Genomic DNA, 19,841 nt, shown 5'->3' with positions numbered 1-19,841 from the left:
TTGAAGGTATTGCGCCACGGGGCCATGGACGCATACCTTCAGCACTGTGTGAAGCAGATACTTTAAAGGGGTTACTACGGGAAAACTTATAAGCAGAGAATTGTTTGTGCGGTAAAGCACAATCTTCTGCTCTCTCACTGACCTGTAGTTTAGTCCAGTGCTAGGATGCATACATGATGGCTTATGTTCCAGTTTAAAGAGGTTCCAACCCTGTAGGGTCAGAGGAATGGAGGACATGCCTGCGACTATGTAGCAAGGGGTGAGCAAATGATATTGTTAGAAAGGGGAGCCTCAGAGGCCTAACAGCTCTTGTTTTCTAGACTTTTTGTATGTTAACCCAGACCCCCTGAGACGGCTCTCTGTTAATCTATCTGAAGGGGAAGGAGTGAGTCTGCAGGCCCATCAAGATCTGTCTTTCATGAAGATGGTACTGAAGATGACGAAGGAAGCCCCTACCCCTTGCTTTGAAGGTCAGAAAGTGGTGCTGAAAGGCATCCACAATCACACAAAAAAAGAAGATATGCAAGTTACCTACATTCCGATGGCCCAAGACACTGCGTCTTCGAAGGCAGCCCAAATATCTTCGAGAGAACGCCCTCAGGAGAAACAAGTTTGACCACTATGACATCATCAAGTTCCCCCTGACTACCGAGTCAGCCATGAAGAAAATAGAAGACACAATACATTTGTCTTCATTGTGGATGTCAAGGCCAACAAGCACCTAATCAAACAGGCTGTGAAGAAGCTCTGTGACGTTGACATGGCCAAGGTCAACACTCCGGTCAGGCCCGATGGAGAAAAGAAGGCATATGTTTGACTGGCTCCTGACTATGATGCTTTGGATGTTGCCAACAAAATTGGGATCATCTAAACTGAGTCCGGCTGGCTAAATCTGAATTTAAATTTTTTCACCATAAAAAAAAAGGATCTGTCTGTTTTTGGATGGATGAGTAGGAGTGTAAAGGGGCAGGAGGGCATTCCTGAAAGAGGGAACAGTGTATTTAACTGGAGGAAAACCAGAAACCATGGTGTGTTTAGAGAACTGCAGATATATTGTCAGGATTATACAGTGTGAGGTAGGTGGGAGATGGGCCTCAGAAGGCGAGGGGCATCTGGAAGGGGGATTCTAGAAAGGTCACCTGAAGAAGCATATCCAGATGGTTTTATATGTCGCATTAAGGTATTTGAAGTTTACATTTTAGGCCAGCAGAGCCAGTCACATACCCTGTGTGAGTGATGTGAGCAGTGGTGGACTGTGGTGGCCTGGGATCCAGGGCATCACCATTCAATGGGAAATAGGTGGCATTCAGCTCCATGTGGTTACTGAATGTGGAAATTTGTGTCCAGTGTTACCAGAGATTTGGATTTTTCAAGCTGAGCCATAAATTTAAAGTTGTACACAAAATATTCTCATTTTAATGTTGGAAACAAGTTCAAATTTACTTAACAAATAAGTGGTCCAAACTGAACATTAACTGGATTGGTCTCTGGTCTCTGATCCTTGCAGGGGAGTGAAAGGGGTGTCATGTGAAATCTTAATAGAGTAGCTGATCAGTTTTGGTTTCTAAAGGGATTATTCTAGGGGTACTGGATGACTTAGTTAAACCTCCAACTCTTGATCTTGGCTCATGTCATGATTTCACAGTTTGTGAGTTTGAGCCCCAAGATGGGATCTGTACTGATGGTGTGGAGCCTGCTAGGGATTCTGTCTCTCCCTCTCTCTCTGCCCTCCCCCACTTGTGCGCTCTTTCTCTCTCTCAAAATAAATAAAAAAATAAAAGGATTGTTCTGGAAATAATAAGTAGAATAAATTGAAGAAGGATAGGATAGAATCAAGAAGAGTAATAATGAGGCTTTTGAAATAGAAATTGAGGAGCTGAACTAAAGCAAAGGTAGCAGGGATGACGCTAAGGGATATTTAGAGGAATTGGCAAGATTTGGTGACCAGTAGGAACAGCTGTGAAAGAAAATGGAGTATAGGATGACTTTTAGATTTCTGATTTAGATGGCTAAGTAAATGATCTTTGCATTCATTTAAATGAGGGGCTGACACTGGTTTACAAAGCAATATCCAGAATTCTTCCTGCATATATTGAGTTTGAAGTGTCTGTGGGACATCTAAATGAAGACCTCATGGCAAGTTTAGTGAATTCTGAAGCTTGGGGAAAAAATCAGATTGGGATTACATATCAGAGAGTCATCAGTGAATGGCTCGTATACATCCTTTCAACAAATATCAATATTTTACTTCAATATTTCAGGCCTTGTGCTAGGTGCTGGGGTTAACAACACACTGGGTGTGTGCTCCTGAAAGGTTCAGTATGGTGAAGCAAGCAGATGGTAAACAAAGAGGCATACAAATACAATAAATACAAATTATGGTAAGTGCTATAGAGGAAATATGGTTCATATGAAGATCAAATGTGATATGGGAAAGAAATAGAAGTCACATTGGTCACCCTAAGCCAGTGGCTGAGAGGAAGGTCAACATGAAAGGAGAAATAGATGGTCTTTTGTTCAGAGAAGCTCAGTCCTTAGCGCTGGAGGAGAGAAGAGTGAGAACAGCCTGGAGATCGCCCCTGCATACTAGACTGGTAAAAGGAGAAGAATTTGAAATACTGGAGTGACCCAGTGCTCAGTCTTGGGGTGTTTCTCTTTTCTATCTTCACTCGCTTTGTGATCATCTGGTTTCATAGCTTGAAATGCCATGTATGTCTTTATGATCCCTAAATTTGTATCTCTTGCTCAGACTTCTCCCTTGGATTTCAGACTCATGACCCTACTGACTGTCACCCAACTGCCATGCACACGTCGATGTCTGATAGGCATCTAGTGTGGGACATGACCAAAAGCAAGCTTCTGACATTCTGTGATCCTCTCTCACTTCACCCTACCCAGCCTGAGTCTTCCGCATCCCAGCAAATGACAACTCCATTCTTCAGTTGCTGTGACCAAAAATCAGTGAGTCTTGTCGTCTCCACCTAAATGTCTTATCCTAAATCTAATTACTTCTTGTCACCTCACTGCTACCACCTTGATCAGGACTGCTAATATTTTTCATTTGGAATATTGCAATGGCCTCATAACTGACCTTCTTGCTTTAATTCATGAACTCCTTCATTCTATTTCAGTAGAGAAGCCAGTTATCCTATTAAAAGACAAGTCTTCTCATGTCACTTCTTTGTTAACCACCACCCCCCACCCCCACCATGGGTTCTCACCTCAGTTGGGGTAAAAGCCAAGCTCCTTCCAATGGCATACAAGGTCCTATATTATCTGTCCCCAGTTACTTCTATTTAGTGAGTTCCTACTTTTCTCCCCCATGTGCATTTGGCAACAATCACCCTGGTCTTCTTGAAGATCTTCTTCTTTTTTAAGTTTTTTTTTTAATTATTTATTTTAAAAAAGGGGTGAGGGGCACAGAGAGAGGGAGAGAGAGAATCTCAGGCAGGCTCTACACTGTCAGCCCAGAGCCTGACTCAGGGCTTGATCTCACAAACTGTGAGATTCCTGTTTCAGGGCCTTTGAAATTACTATTCTCTCTTCTTGGATTGATACTCCCCCAGAAATCCACATGGTTTACTCCCTTACTTCCTTTAGGTTTTTAATCAATACCCAATATCCACTTTTCTGGCTACTTTCTTTAAATTTACAACCCAAACTGCTTATCCCACCTTCCCTGCTTTATTTTTCTTTTTCTTAGCAGTTATTTTCCAGTATTCTAAATATTTTATTAATTTTTCTTTATCTCTCTTTATAACTTAAATTCTATGAGATCAAGGGTTGACTGTTTCATTTACTGTTGCATCCACAAAGCCTGTAAGAGTGCCTGGCACATAAAGACCTTCAATAATGATCTTCCAAAGGAATGAACATAGGGTTAGGGACCAGCATGAGAAACCATTTCAAGGAAAATTCATTTTCAAGGAAAGCGTAGCTGATAATCTCCAGTGAACAGAAATGCCAATTAAGATAAGGACTGAAATATAGACTTAGGGGTTGTCCAGCAAGAGGCTACTAGGAATCTTAATGAGAGAGGAGAGGATAAAGGTTATTTGAGTACCACAATCAAAAAGGGCATGAGGAAGTAGAAGCAGGGCATGCAAACCTTACCTGTGAACCAAGGTAGGCAGTTAGGGAAGTTGTTGACTAGAACAGGACAAGAGAGTCTTGAGGTCCTAATGTTTCCTGAATGTGTGAGATACTGTTCCTCAGGTTTTTAAAAAATATTTTTTATTTTATTTTTTTTGTATATGAAATTTATTGTCAAATTGGTTTCCATACAACACCCAGTGCTCATCCCAACAGGTGCCCTCCTCAATGCCCATCACCCACTTTACCCTCCTCCCCACCCCCCATCAACCCTCAGTTTGTTCTCAGTATTTAAGAGTCTCTTATGTTTTGCCTCCTTCCCTCTCTGTAACTTTTCTTCCCCCTTCCCCTCCCCCCTGGTCTTCTGTTGAGTTTCTCACGATCCACATATGAGTGAAAACATATGGTATCTGTCTTTCTCTGCCTGACTTATGTCACTTAGCATAAGACTCTCCAGTTCCATCCACATTGCTACAAATGGCCAGATTTCATTCTTTCTCATTGCCAAGTGGTATTCTATTGTAAATATAAACCACATCTTCTTTATCCATTCATCAGTTGATGGACATTTAGGCTCTTTCCATAATTTGGCTATTGTTGAAAGTGCTACTATAAACATTGGGGTACAAGTGCCCCTATGCATCAGCACTCCTGCATCCCTTGGGTAAATTCCTAGCAATGCTATTGCTGAGTCATATCTATTTTTAATTTTTTGAGGAACCTCCACACTGTTTTCCAGAGTGGCTGCACCAGTTTGCATTCCCCCCAACAGTGCAAGAGGGTTCCCGTTTCTCCACATCCTCTCCAGCATCTATAGTCTCCTGATTTGTTCATTTAGCCACTCTGACTGGTGTGAGGGGGTATCTGAGTGTGGTTTTGATTTGTATTTCCCTGATGAGGAACGACGTTGAGCATCTTTTCATGTGCCTGTTGGCCATCCGGATGTCTTCTTTAGAGAAGTGTCTATTCATGTTTTCTTCCCATTTCTTCACTGGATTATTTGTTTTTCACGTGTGGAGTTTGGTGAGCTCTTTATAGATTTTGGATACTAGCCCTTTGTCCGATATGTCATTTGCAAATATCTTTTCCCATTCCGTTGGTTGCCTTTTAGTTTTGTTAATTGTTTCCTTTGCAGTGCAGAAGCTTTTTATCTTGATGAGGTCCCAATAGTTCATTTTTGCTTTTAATTCCCTTGCCTTTGGAGATTACTGCGGCTGAGGTCAGAGAGGTTTTTTTCTGCTTTCTCCTCTAGGGTTTTGATGGTTTCGTGTCTCACATTCAGGTCCTTCATTCATTTTGAGTTTATTTTTGTGAATGGTGTAAGAAAGTGGTCTAGTTTCATTCTTCTGCATGTTGCTGTCCAGTTATCCCAGCACCATTTGTTTAAAGAGACTGTCTTTTTTCCATTGGATATTCTTTCCTGCTTTGTCAAAGATTAGTTTGCCATACTTTTGTGGGTCCAATTCTGGAGTCGCTATTCTATTCCATTGGTCTGTGTGTCTGTTTTTGTGCCAATACCATGCTGTCTTGATGATGACAGCTTTGTAGTAGAGGCTAAAGTCTGGGATTATGATGCCTCCCGCTTTGGTTTTCTTCTTCAATATTACTTTGGCTATTCGGGGCCTTTTGTGGTTCCATATGAATTTTAGGATTGCTTGTTCTAGCCTCGAGAAGAATGCTGGTGCGATTTTGATTGGGATTGCATTGAATGTGTAGACTGCTTTGGGTAGTATTGACATTTTATCGATATTTATTCTTCCAATCCATGAGCATGGAATGTTTTTCCATTTCTTTGTATTTTCTTCAATTTCCTTCATAAGCTTTGTGTAGTTTTCAGCATACAGGTCTTTTACATCTTTGGTTGGGTTTATTCCTTTGGTTGGGTTTATGATTCTTGGTGCAATTGTGAATGGGATCAGTTTCTTTGTCTTTCTGTTGCTTCATTATTAGTGTATAAGAATGCAGCTGATTTCTGTACATTGATTTTGTATCCTGTGACTTTGCTGAATTCATGTATCAGTTCTATCAGACTTTTGGTGGAGTCTGTTGAGTTTTCCACGTGTAGTATCATGTCATTTGCAAAAAGTGAAAGCTCGACTTCATCTTTGCCAATTTTGATGCCTTTGATTTCCTTTTGTTGTCTGATTGCTAATGTTAGAACATCCAACACTATGTTAAACAATAGCAGTGAGAGTGGACATCCCTGTTCTGTTCCTGATCTCAGGGGGAAAGCTCTCAGTTTTTCCCCCATTGAGGATGATATTAGCATGGGCTTTTCATAAATGGTTTTTATGATGTTTAAGTATGTTCCTTCTATCCCGACTTTCTCGAGGGTTTTTATTAAGAAAGGATGCTGAATTTTGTCAAATGTTTTTTCTGCATCAATTGACAGGATCATATGATTCTTAACTTTCTTTTATTAAGGTGATGTATCGCATTGATTGATTTGAGAATGTTGAACCAGCCCTGCAGCCCAGGAATGAATTCCACTTGATCATGGTGAATAATTCTTTTTATATGCTGTTGAATTTGATTTGCTAGTATCTTGTTGAGAATTGTTGCATCCATATTCATCAGGGATATTGGCCTGTAGTTCTCTTTTTCTGCTGGGTCTCTGTCTGGTTTGGGAATCCAAGTAATGCTGGCTTCAGAGAATGAGTCTGGAAGTTTTTCTTCCCTTTCTATTTTTTGGAACAGCTTGAGAAGGATAGATATTATCTCTGCTTTAAATGTCTGGTAGAATTCCCCAGGGAAGCCGTCTGGTCCTGGACTCTTATTTGTTAAGAGATTTTTGATAACTGATTGAATTTCTTCACTGGTTATGGGTCTGTTCAAATTTTCTATTTCTTCCTGTTTGAGTTTTGGAAGTGTGTGGGTGCTTAGGAATTTATCCATTTCTTCCAGGTTGTCCAGTTTGTTGGCATATAATTTTGCATAGTATTCCCTGATAATTGCTTGTATTTCTGAGGGATTGGTTGTAATAATTCCATTTTCATTCATGACTGTATCTATTTGGGTCCTCCCTCATTTCTTTTTGAGAAGTCTGGCTAAAGGTTTATCAATTTTGTTTATTTTTTCAAAAAACCAACTCTTGGTTTTATTGATCTGCTCTGCTGTTTTTTAGATTCTGTATTGTTTATTTCTGCTCAGATATTTAGTATTTCTCTTCCTCTGCTGGGTTTTGGGTGTCTTTGCTATTCTGCTTCTGTTTCCTTAAGTGTGCTGTTAGATTTTGTATTTGGAATTTTTCTTGTTTCTTGAGATAGGCCTGGATTGCAATGTATTTTCCTCTCAGGACTGTCTTCACTGCATCCTAAAGCATTGGATTGTTGTATTTTCATTTTCATTTGTTTCCATATTTAAAAAAAATATTTAATTAATTTTTTTAACGTTTTTATTTATTATTGAGAGATAGACACAGAGTGTGAACAGGGGAGGGGTAGAGAGAGGAGGAAACATAGAATCTGAAGTAGGCTCCAGGCTCTGAGCTGTCAGCACAGAGCCTGACACGAGACTCAAACTCACAAACTGCAAGATTGTGTCCTGAGCTGAAGTTGGTCGCTTAACCAACTGAGCCATCCAGGCACCCCTCCATATATTTTTAAATTTCTTCTCTAATTGCCTGTTGACCCATTCATTCTTTAGTAGGATGTTCTTTAACCTCCATGCTTTTGGAGGTTTTCCATACATTTTCCTGTGGTTGATTTCATGTTCATAGCATTGTGGTCTGAAAGTGTACATGGTATGATGTCAATTCTTTTATACTTATTAAGGGCTGTTTTGTGACCCAGTATGTGATCTATCTTGGAGAATGTTCCATGTGCACTAGAGAAAAAAGTATATTCTGTCGCTTTGGGATGCAGAGTTCTAAATATATCTGTCAAGTCCATCTGATCCAATATATCATTGAGGGCCCTTGTTTCTGTATTCATTCTCTGTGTAGATGTTCTATCCATTGATGTAAGGGGAGTATTAAAATCCCCTGCAATTACCACATAATATCAATAAGGTTGCTTATGTTTCTGATTTATTGTTTTATATATTTGGGGGCTTCCGAATTCGGTGCATAGACATTTATAATTGTTAGCTCTTCCTGATGGATAGACCCTGTAATTATTATATAATGCCCTTCTTCATATCTTGTTACAACCTTTAATTTAAAGTCTAGTTTGTCTGATATAAGTATGGCTACTCCAGCTTTCTTTTGACTTCCAGTAGCATGATAGATAGTTCTTCATCCTCTCACTTTCGATCTGAAGGTGTCCTCTGGCCTAAAATGAGTCTCTTGTAGACAGCAAATAGATGGGTCTTGTTTTTTTATCCATTCTGATACCCTGTGTCTTTTGGTTGGAGCATTTAGTCCATTTAAATTCAGTGTTATTATAGAAAGATAGGGGTTTAGAGTCATTGTGTTATCTGTAGGTTTCATGCTTGTAGTGGTGTCTCTAGGTGGTGTCTCTAGGGACTTTCTGGTCCTTGCAACTTTTCACTCACAGAGTCCCCCTTAGGATCTCTTGTAGGGCTGGTTTAGTGGTGATGAATTCCTTCAGTTTTTGTTTGTTTGGGAAAACCTTTATATCTCCTTCTATTCTGGATGACAGACTTGCTGGATAAAGGGTTTTGGCTGCGTATTTTTTCTGTTCATCACATTGAAGATTCCCTGCCATTCCTTTCTGGCCTGCCAAGTTTCAGTAGATAGGTCTGCTACTACTCTTTTGTGTCTACCTTTTTATGTTAAGGCCTGTTTATCCCTAGCTTGTTTCAGAATTCTCTCTTCATCCTTGTATTTTGCCAGTTTCACTATGATATGTTGTGCAGAAGATTGATTCAAGTTATGTCTGAAGGGGTTCTCTGTGCCTCTTGTATTTCAATGCCTGTTTCCTTCCCCAGGTTGAGGAATTCTCAGCTATGATTTGCTCAAGTACACCTTTGGCCCCTTTCTCTCTTTTTCCTCTGGAATTCCTCTGATACAGATACTGTTCCATTTGATTGCATCACTTAGTTCTCTAATTCTCCCCTTGTACTCCTGGATTTTTTTTCTCTCTCTTTTTGTCAGCTTCCTCTTTTTCCATAATTTTATCATCTAATTCACCTATTCTCTCCTCTGCTTCTTCAATCTGTGCTGTAGCCACCTCCATTTTATTTTGCAGCTCATTTATAGCATTTTTTAATTCATCATGACTATTTTTTAGTCCCTTGATCTCTGTAGCAATAGATTCTCTGGTGTTCTCTATGCTTGTTTCAAGCCCAGTGGTTAATTTATGACCATTTTTCTAAATTCTTGTTCTGTTATATTGCTTAAATCGGTTTTGATCAATTCATTAGCTGTCGCTACTTCCTGGAATTTTTTTGAGGAGAATTCTTCCATTTTGTCATTTTGGCTAGTTTTCTATTCCTTATGTGTTTTAAAAGCTTGTTGTATGCTCTGCACCTGCGAGTGCTGCTATATTAAAGGAGGGTCATACGCTGTCCATGGCCTTGCCCTTCAGGAGGTGTTTTTTCAGGGATTGTTACTTGCTGTCTGTTGTTGTGACTTTGGTTATTTTATTACCCTACTCATAGTAATATTTTGGACCCTCGACCAGATTTGCTTTGATTTGTTTCTTGGAGTAGGCCTGTAAAGGAAAACAGATAGACAAACAGACAAAAACATGCAAAAACACAAACAAATAAAAACAAAAACCTAAAGACTAAAAACAAAAAAACAAAAGCACCGACTACAAGTAAAGAAGAGGGTCGAAGCAGTGCTGATGGAAGAGCACATACAAAGAGAGAAACGATGGGGGGTTTGGTGAGGGAGAGAATAAACGTTGATTAGGCAGAGAGACTAAAGGCTTAATCCAGAGAGAGGGAAAGGAAAATAAAGAAGGAGGTGGGGAAAACGAAATGAAGATAAAGTTACCCAGACTGAGAAACTATATGGCTTGATTATTTCAGAGAGAAAGGAGTTAAAGAAGGAGGTGTAGAACATGTATCAAGAAAATGGATTAAATATGTCTGTTTAGACAGACCGATGACCAGAGTAACCAGCCTAGGGGAGGGAAGAGATAAGGAGGAGAAATGGGGGAGGGGGGGCGGAGAATATAGCTATATATCCAGAATTGACCTAGAGTTAATCCAGGCAATGCTGCATGGCTTGTAGGTAGCATCTGTCCCCGCAGAGTCTGTGCCGCTCCAGTGGGTATGCAGTTACCCAGTGCTAGGGGGCGTGGTTTGGTGTTTTCTGAACCCACCTCTGCTATGGGCCCTGGGAGTGATCCCTGAGGCCCCGCCTTGGTGGTGGTGGTGGCAGGGAGAGTGGGGGAAATGGTGATCCCCCAGTCTCTTCTCCACGGAGTCAGACTGGTGGACTCAGTTTGAGTTGTCTTCACTGTGCCATGGGTGCAGATGTGGTAGTCCTTCTCTCTGCTAACTCCCCTGACCCTGCACTTGGCTAGGATTGCACTCTGGCACTGGGGAAGCACCTCTCAGTGCAGCGATAAGTGGTCCCGGCTGGCTTTGTCTTTTCGCACAGCACTCCAGGGAAACGGCAGCATTTTCCTCCTGCAGACTGTGCCCTTGGCCCAGCCACTGCACCCCGGGGTGGGGTGGCAGACTAGGCGTGTTCTGTGCTATCACACAGCCCTCCAGAGACGGAACCACTTTCTCCAGCTGTGGACTGAGACTCTGACCTACCATGGCACCTAGGCCTGGCTCCCCTCTTCCCCAGGTGCACAGGCAGGGAGCTGGCCCCTGTCTGAAGAAAGCCCCATGGTTAGAGTTCGGATCCCTCTCAGTCTCAGTCCAAGGTCTTTCTCCTGTCCAGATATAGTCCTGTGCTTCCCTAGCCGCTCTTTATCTTTCCTTTGTCTCTCTACTGAAGGGGGTCCCTCCCCTCCATGCCCATGCAGCCTTTTTTTTTTATCTCCCCCAGTTCGCAGTTACCCACCTATCTTTTTTCCAGCTTTCCCATTTTCTTCCCTAGTGGATTCAGTCTCTTTTCCTCCCAGGCTCTGGTGTTCAAAGTCCTTTGGCTTCTACACTTCTTTGAGAGACCTGGGAAGTATGGATTCCCCCTACTTCTCCGCCATGTTGGCCTCCCACTCTATTTATTTTTTGGGAGAGTGCAAGCAGGGGAGGGGCAGAGAGAGGGGGAGAGAGGATCCAAAGCAGACTCCGTGCTGACATGCTGACAACAGTGAGCCCTGTGTGGGACTTGAACTCACGAACCTCCTCAAGATCATGACCTGAGCTGAAGTCAGATGCTCAGTCAACTGAACCACCCAGGCACTCCACTGTCTCCATTTGGATTGTCCTGGATTTTATGATTACCTAAATTCTCCAACTTTTTACCTGTGGTAAGATAGGAGGGGATCCCTGAGTGTTTACAGGGCCCAACTCTCTCACTCCTATTTCTTATTGAGTATTTCAGAAATACATTTCAGAACTGAACTGACTGTGTTCAGTTTAGTGCTTTAGTCTTTGATTATCCTCCAATTTTGTCAGCATATAAGTATCATCTTCATGATAATGGTGTAGCCCCTCAAGCTCCTTGTCATGCTCCTTTGGTTTTTCCCTTGGTCAGGGCTCAAGGGTTTTGCCTCTAGCGTTGTTAAACTGAAGGACTTGACTTGGATTGATTCAAAACCTAAATTTTAAAAAATATAAAATCAATTACCTTTGGACAGTTGCTTCTCAATATCTTCTGCCAGAATTCCCACCCCCCATATTGGTCATTAAAAGTCATCTTCTAAATCTTGATGTATCAAGATGCATACTAAATAAAATATGATCAGACTGCTTTTGTGGTCTATTATACTTTAATTGCAGAGTTTAACTGACTTTTGTTTATTCTTTTATTTTCTTTATATGTCAAATACCTCATCTGTGTATGCTGTGCTGTACTGCTTGATAATAGGCTCTACATAATAGAAATCCATTATGTTCCTCAAAGGAAATTTAAAAGCTGTTCTCTAAGGAGGAGAGGGAAACCCAAGTAGGAATTCAGTCTCTAAGAATCAGCATGTATGTTTTTTTCCAAAGAAAGAAAGAAGAAAATAAATAAAAGGTAGAAAACTAGACTTTGGAAGTGTAGTTTCATGCTGCTGCATAAAATGAAACCCATATGGGAGAAGACAGACTGTCAGTAATCCTATGGAGCAGATGGGATTTTGTTCTTTCAAGTGAAAAAAAACCTGCATCTTTATTCCCCAAATATCTTGAAGTTGAGGTAAGCAAGGTTTATTTTCACCATCATCATATTCTATTTCAGACTGATATTTCTAACAATCGCTAGACATCAGCAGGAAACTCTTAAGGAAATTAGCATTAAATGCAAAAACTGTGTCATCCACGCCATAGGAAACACAGATATATTTAAAAAGAACATTTACTCTTGGTTTGCTCTTTTATTTCTTCAATTGATTTCCATTTTCTTTTCTCCTTTTTAACTGATTCAAAAATTCCTAAATAATGAAAAGCAATAAATTTTTGTTTGCCCCTGCCTACTATCCAAACATATACCTTGGGGGCAAAGTCTTTTCATAATTTCTGTTTTTATCTTTTGTTGATTACCTCAAAAAGAAAATATGATTGCATCTCTATTTTTATTTATCAATAGATATTTATCAATTTAAAAGGCGAAAGATTTATGCGATCTGAAGAGAAACCAGAGTATGATATTTATCAATTTAGATAAAAGTGTAAATTGATAACATGGGTTGGTTTCCACTGTGAAAGTGGAGGCTTTGGCTCATTTATTCCCTTCTGTGTTTTTGTCTGGTGGTAGTATTTGTTTTAGTTCCTTAATTCCTTAACTTTCTAACTTTATTTTTTTGAGTTTATTTATTTATTTTTGAGATAGATAGATAGGTAGGTAGGTAGGTAGGTAGGTAGATAGATAGATAGATAGGGAATCTCAAGCAGGCTCCATGCTCAAAATCACAAACTGTGAGATCATGACCTGAGCTGAAATCAAGGGTCAGATGATGCTTAACCAACTGAGCCACCCAGGTGCCCCAACTTTCTAACTTTCAATAGTAACTTTAACTCCCTGTCTCTTGTTCTATTTAACTTCCATAGGGTATCTTGATGCCCCACTAGGTAAGATGAAAACATTAGCATCCTCCTCCTTTTGTCTGATCTTCCTCCCTTCTTTATGATCTTCTTTGTGTCAAGTAGGATTTTGCTTTTATATTGTCAAGGTTATTACGATTTTCTTTCTGTTCAGAAGCCACACCCGAGTCTTGCATGTTTTGTCCTTATGTTAAATCCAACGCTGGACAATGATGCAGAAACTATTATTTTACAACAACAAAAATAAAATTCAATTCTTGAATAGAGGTTGCTAAGAATTACTTCTCTTCTATTGCAAAGATGTGGTCCCAAGTATTTAAAATAGTGCTGCATTTTAGTGTTGTTTTATATTTAAACCTTGACATTTTTGTAGTGCCTTTCCTCCCCTATTTTTGTGGTGTTTCTAAATGTTCTTTTTTCCTAGCATTTGTCTTTGCCATATACTTATTTGTATCTGGTTATATTTTATGGCAATTCTGTTTTTCCTTAGGGTCCTCCCTCTCAGCGCTCTCTTAATTCCCCTAGGTCTCTGGTCAGTTTGGGACTTTACCTCTCCAGCCTTCCCATTTATCTCCAGTTTTCCAGCATCCTTAGACTGTCTTTTCATTTATTGATTTAGAGTAAATCCTCAAGTAACTTTTTTTTTTAAAGCTTATTTATTTTTGAGAGGAAGACAGAGCATGAGTGGGGGAGGGGCTGAGAGAGAGAAGGAGACAGAATCTGAACCAGGCTCCAGGCTCTGAGCTGTCAGCCCAGAGCGTGACTCAGGGCTTTAACTTGTGAACTGTGAGATCATGACCTGAGCTGAAGTTGGATGCTTAACCAACTGAGTCCCCCTGGCACCTCTCCTCAAGTAACTGTTTAAGAAAAGGTAGAGACAAAGTAAATTTTCTGAGAGTATTCTAACTATGGTTATCAGGTGCCATCACACTTGTTCGTTAAATTGACTTGTTACAGAAGTTTTAGTTGAATATATTTTTTTCCTCAGAATTTTGGGAGTGTTGTCTTACTTTCTTCCTATCATATTTTATTGCTGACAGGAAATGTAATGTCCATTTAATTTTTGTCACTGGAAACAACTTGTATTTTCTTTGGATATTCACTTTATCCTTGATGCTCAGAAATGTCTTTAAAATGTATTTATATTCTTCCATTTCTGTTTAGAGTCTATTTTAGTGTAACTATGTCTGTCTTCTTCAGTTCTGGATATTCTTATCTGTTATTTCTTTGAAAAATACCTCTCCTTCATTTTGCTCTTCTCTTTTTGTGAGACTTCCTCAGAAAGTCCTAGTCCAGTGTTTGGAACTTCTTGGAAAATCCTATTTCTGTTTTCCTCATATATCTGTCACTTTGTCTTGTTGCCATGTGTCTTGGAAAATTTCTGGGACTCTATTTTCCAGGCTTTGTTTTTAATTTTTTACTTGTTACTTTGTGCAACTTATAGTATTCAGGAATCATTATCAGGATACTACAGTATATAGGATACAAAGACTAGAGACCACATTCTCATCTCTCTCCCTTTACAAACTGCACTGTGTAGGGACATTCCTTGTTGTACTCAGACTATGAAATATTAGGATTCCTGGTTCTATAAGAGGGAGGACATTTGTAGACAGTAGGAGAGGAGTCTACATTTATCCATTAATAAATTTAACATCTCTCTGGAAGCATTACATAGCATATGCCATATCTTATACCCATTTTAAAATGACTTTCCTAAAGCCCAACAAACAAAATGATCATCATTCATCCATTTCTTTTTTAAGCAAGCTAGCCAAGTTTTTTCTGATTATGGCTTGTATTTGCTAAGCATTAAACTTTCTTTTAAAGACATTAAAATAGGGGCACCTGGATGGCTCAGTCAGTTAAGTGTCTGACTCTTGATTTCAGCTGAGGTCATGATCTCATGGTTCATGGGATCAAGCCCTGCATTGGGTTCCATGCTGACAGTGCAGAACCTGCTTGAGATTCTCTTCTATGCTTCTCTCTCTGCCCCTCCACCCCCTCGAAATAAATAAATAAACTTAAAAAAATAAGGGCATTAAGATATAAAAAGGCTTTTATATTTGCCTGTGATTATCATTTCCATTTCCCTTCATTCATTTATGTAGGTCCAAATGTCCATCTGTCATCATTATCTTCTTTCTGAAGAACTTTCATTAAAGTGTGTTGTAGTGCATGTCTGTTGACAAAGAATTCCCTTCGTTTTTGTTGTCCAAAAGAGACTTCATTTCACCTTTGTTTTTGAAAAGTATTTTTGTGGAGTAAAGAATTTTAGGTCAAGGTGTTCTCTCTTCCTCCCTCCCCTTCATTATTTTAATTTTTTAATGTTTATTGATATTTGAGAGGGGGAGGGGCAGAGAGAGAGTGAGACACAGAATCCAAAGCAGACTCCAGACTTTGAGCTGTCAGGACAGAGCCCGATGCAGGACTTGAACCCATGAACAGCGAGAACATGACCTGAGCCAAAGCTGACTGGAGACAAAGTGGACACTCAACCAACTGAGCCACCCAGGTGCCCCAATCCCCTTCATTATTTTAAAGATGGTTTCTCCAGTGTACTCTGGGTTGCATGGCTGCTGGCCAGAAGTGTGCTATCATTCTTGGCTTTATTGTTATTCTTTTTTGTTCTCAAGCCGTTACGGAGGTTTTTCTTTGCCACTACTTTCAACAACATATTACAATGTGCTGATGTGTTTTTTTCCGATATGTTTTGTGTGGGTTTCTTTGAATTTTTTTGGCACTGTGGGCTTATAATTTTCACCAAATTTGGAAAAATTCCAGCCTTTTTTTCTTCAAATATTTTTCTCCCCACCACTCTTTCTGGGACTCCAATTACACATATGTTAGAGTGCTGTATTGCCTAATAGCTCATTGAGCCTCTCACCCCCTCCCTCCAGTTTTTTCTCTCTGTGCTTTAGTTTGGATAGTTTCTACTGACATGGCTTAAAGCTCACTGATCTTTTTACCTGCACTGCCTAATCTGCTTTAATTCCATCCAGTGCATTTTCCACTTCAGATATTTCTTTCCATATCTAGAAAAAACTTTTGGGCCTATTTCATAGCTTTCATTTCTCTTCTTATCATGCTTATGTTTTCCTTTACTTTTTTGAAAATCAGGATCATATAGTAGCCCTTTTAATATCCTTCTCTGCTATTTCCATTATTACTATAATCTCTGAATATATTTTTGTTGATGAATTCCCCCATTTTGGGGCCATTATTTTCTTACCTTATAATCGTTTTTAAATCTAATGGTAGACATTGTGGGTTTTAAAGTCTTGATTGCTGTATTTTGTTGTATTCTATTAAATATGGTGTTGGTTTATTTTTCCCCTCTCATAACAATTTAAGTTAATTAGAATCCGTTACATCCTCTCAAGACTTTTAAGCTTTGTTAAGGTAAGTCCAGGGAAGTCTTTAGGGCCAATTTAGCACCATTACTAAAGCTCTATAGTTTTTAGGATTATGCCCAATGTGTGGTCCTGTACAGGCTTCCAGAAATTTTGTGTCTACTCTTTTTTAGTAATTCTTTCCCTGGCTTCAGGTAGTTTCTTCTTACACACACACTGGTCAGGTGAAGACCTGCCCCCACCCATCTACAGATCTCTAGGTCTCTTTCCTTGTAGTTCTCTCCTCTGTTTCATTGCCCACAACTTCTAGCTGCCCTGAGCTCTCTGAACTCTGATCTCGGGATCTTCAATTTGTAAGATTATTGGACTCTCAGTATCTTCCTTTTATTCCGTGGCATGTAAACTGACCCTCACCAGTAAATTGATGCAGTTGTAGGGCTTAACCTTGTAGGTTTACTTTCTCTGAGGGATCGCTGTCCTGGGTTGCGTGTTTCACATGTCTGAAAACTGTTTTTCATATATGGAGTCTTTTTCCTGATTGTTCTGGGTGGGGCCATTTGATCTCTGTACTTTCACCATGGCCAGAGCCGAGGATCTTTACTCCCCCTTCTTAAATTTACTGTGGGCAATAAAGATTGTGTTTTATCCCCAATTTTTATTTCAAGCCAAACCTGCCAACAACCCAGTTAGAAATTGATGCTGCTCTTTATGCAGACTTGTAGGAAGTCCTTGATACTTTACACAATTGATGGATAGTGCAGTTGTCTTCAAGCATACGTTTACCCTGAACCAGAAACATTCAAAGCTGCCTAGAAAGACTGCCGTGTGACAGTCACATGTTCCGTTTGTGTTATTGTTAGTTCAAAGAAGAGGCTGTGGATACCATTAGATTTCCCTCTCAGAAATGTACGGATGAGCATCCTCATCTAGGAGCCTGTCAAGAAACCTGTACAGTGAGCGCCAGGGTCATACAGGGCTGGCCTGCAGGTCTCAGGGCTTTCCAACAGATGACCAAAATGACTGCCCATAAGGGCCAGCCCCATGAGACTGCAAACAAACTGTTTTCAGAATTTTTATAAGTAATTTTTCCTTGTAACATTTTTGGCTTCAGCCTCAGTGTTGTATTCATATAATTTTGTTTTACTTTGTATTTTTATTTCTGTTATGATCACTCAAAGCAAAAAAAAAAAAAAAGAAAGAAAGAAAGAAAAAAAAAGTTTTTTCCCTCCACTCTATCATTTTTATATCTTAATCATTTGATCAAAACTCAACAGTTGAAGAGAAAGGTCCAACTATTTTTTTTCTCCGTCAGTTGTAACATCCCCTGCCTGATATCCAGATATGCTTATCACTTTATACGGTGAGGTGTTTCATTGCAAACCAGAAACAAATACAAATACTATTATGGAAAAAAAAAATCTAGCATCTGGGTAGCTCAGTCAGTTAAGTGTCTGACTTCGGCTCAGATCATGATTTCACAGTTCGTGGGTTCGAGCCCCACATCGGGTTCTGTGCTGACAGCTTGGAGCCTGGAGCTGCTTCAGATTCTGTCTCCCTCTCTCTCTACCCCTCTCCTGCTCACGCCCTGTCTCTCTGTCTCTCAAAAATAAATAAACATTAAAAAAATAGTGAAAATCTAGCTTTCAAAGATTTACAGATACATAAAATTAATAGAAACAATAAATGCTATCTGATTTATAAGTCTGGCATTCATTTAAGGAATCTCATAGAAGAATAAATATTTTTCCTTTGTAATATATTTGACATTTGATTCATTTGGGGCGATATGAGTCACCTATAGGGGCCTGGCAAAGACTCCAGACAGCATCCATACCTGCCACTGGCACGTTAAGCATCATTGGATCTACTGGCTCATATGGCTGAGTAGCAGAGAATCTTGCATGGTAGCCTGGACCTGTTGTAGAGCCTTTTCTTGTTCAGGCCTCATTTAAAACTGACAGCTTTGGGGCGTCTGGGTGGCTCAGTCGGTTGAGCTTCTGACTTCGGATCAGGTCATGATCTCACGTTCCATGAGTTCGAGCCTCACGTTGAGCTCTTTGCTGACAGCTTGGAGCCTGGAGCCTGCTTCAGATTCGGTGTCTCCCTCTCTCTCTGACCCTCCCCCGTTCATGCTCTGTCTCTCTCTGTCTCAAAAATAGATAAACATTAAAAAAAAATTTTTTTTTAACTGACAGCTTTTCAGGTCATTCAGTAACCAAATCTTGTTTAGAAATAATCACTCTTTGATTGCATTGCCAAAAAAAGTATGAGGACAGATTCTGATTTAAAAATGCATATAATCAGTGGTCTTGGTAATTTTTATAGAGATAATGCTTATTAATGGCAAGCTTTAATTGTCATAGTACTCATTGACTACCTCTTAATTTCTTATTGTAAAGTTAAATACAATTCTCATTTTGCTGAACAACAAATTGAGAGTCTTGTCATATCAATGAATTCAAAATACACCTTTCTCATTTGTTTTAGATTTATATTTTAATTTATTCCTATAATAAATTTATATTTTATAATAAAATTTTTATTTTAATTTATTATTTTATATTTTAATCATCATTATGTTTTAATGATTAATATTTCAGTGATTTGAAATTTCATTTAAAATTTCTTCTTTCAGTTGCAGCTGCTGACCCCATATAAGAGGTGAGGTTTTTTTTTTTCATTTCCTTTTTGTTAATTGAAAAATAATTGGCATACAATATTGTCTTATTTCCAGGTATACAATACGATGATTTAATATTTATATACATTACAAAATGGTCACTGCAATAAGTCTAGTTACCATCTGTCACCATACAAACTCATTAAAATGTTATTGACTATATTCTCTATGCTGTACATTACATCCCTGTGTCTTACTTACTTTATAATCAGAAGATTGTACGTCTTAATCCTCTTCACTTATTTCATACATCCTGCCATCCCCTCCTCTCTGGGAACCATCAGTCTGTTCTCTTTGTATGTGAGTCTGTTTCTGTTTTGTTTGTTAATTTTTAAAAAAATTTCACCTGTAAGTGAAGTCATACAGTATTTGTCTTTCTCTGTCTGACTTATTTTAGTTATCATAACACCCTCTAGGTTCATCCATGTTGTCACAAATGGCAAGATTTCATTCTTTTTTAGGGCTGAGTAATATTCCAGTGTGTGTGTGTGTGTGTGTGTGTGTGTGTCTATTCAGATCCTCTGCTCATTTTTTGACTGTATTATTTATTTTTTTGATATTGACTTTTATGAGTTCTTTATATATTTTTCATGCTAACCCCTTATCAGATATATCATTTGCCAATGTTTTCTCTGATTCATTAGGTTGCCTTTTCATTGTAT

The 19,841-nt window shown here is 39.2% G+C and overlaps 1 pseudogene; it reads left to right on the top strand.

The window, feature by feature from the left end:
* The first annotated feature begins 424 nt into the window (after nucleotides 1-424).
* LOC128311021 (60S ribosomal protein L23a-like) lies at nucleotides 425-961 on the top strand (annotated as a pseudogene).
* The last annotated feature ends 18,880 nt before the right edge of the window (nucleotides 962-19,841 follow it).

Source organism: Acinonyx jubatus, chromosome B4 (assembly GCF_027475565.1).
Source record: "Acinonyx jubatus isolate Ajub_Pintada_27869175 chromosome B4, VMU_Ajub_asm_v1.0, whole genome shotgun sequence".
NCBI classification, from domain to species: domain Eukaryota; kingdom Metazoa; phylum Chordata; class Mammalia; order Carnivora; family Felidae; genus Acinonyx; species Acinonyx jubatus.
The sequence above is the reverse complement of the archived record's forward strand: the minus strand, read 5'-3'. Positions and strand labels throughout refer to the sequence as shown.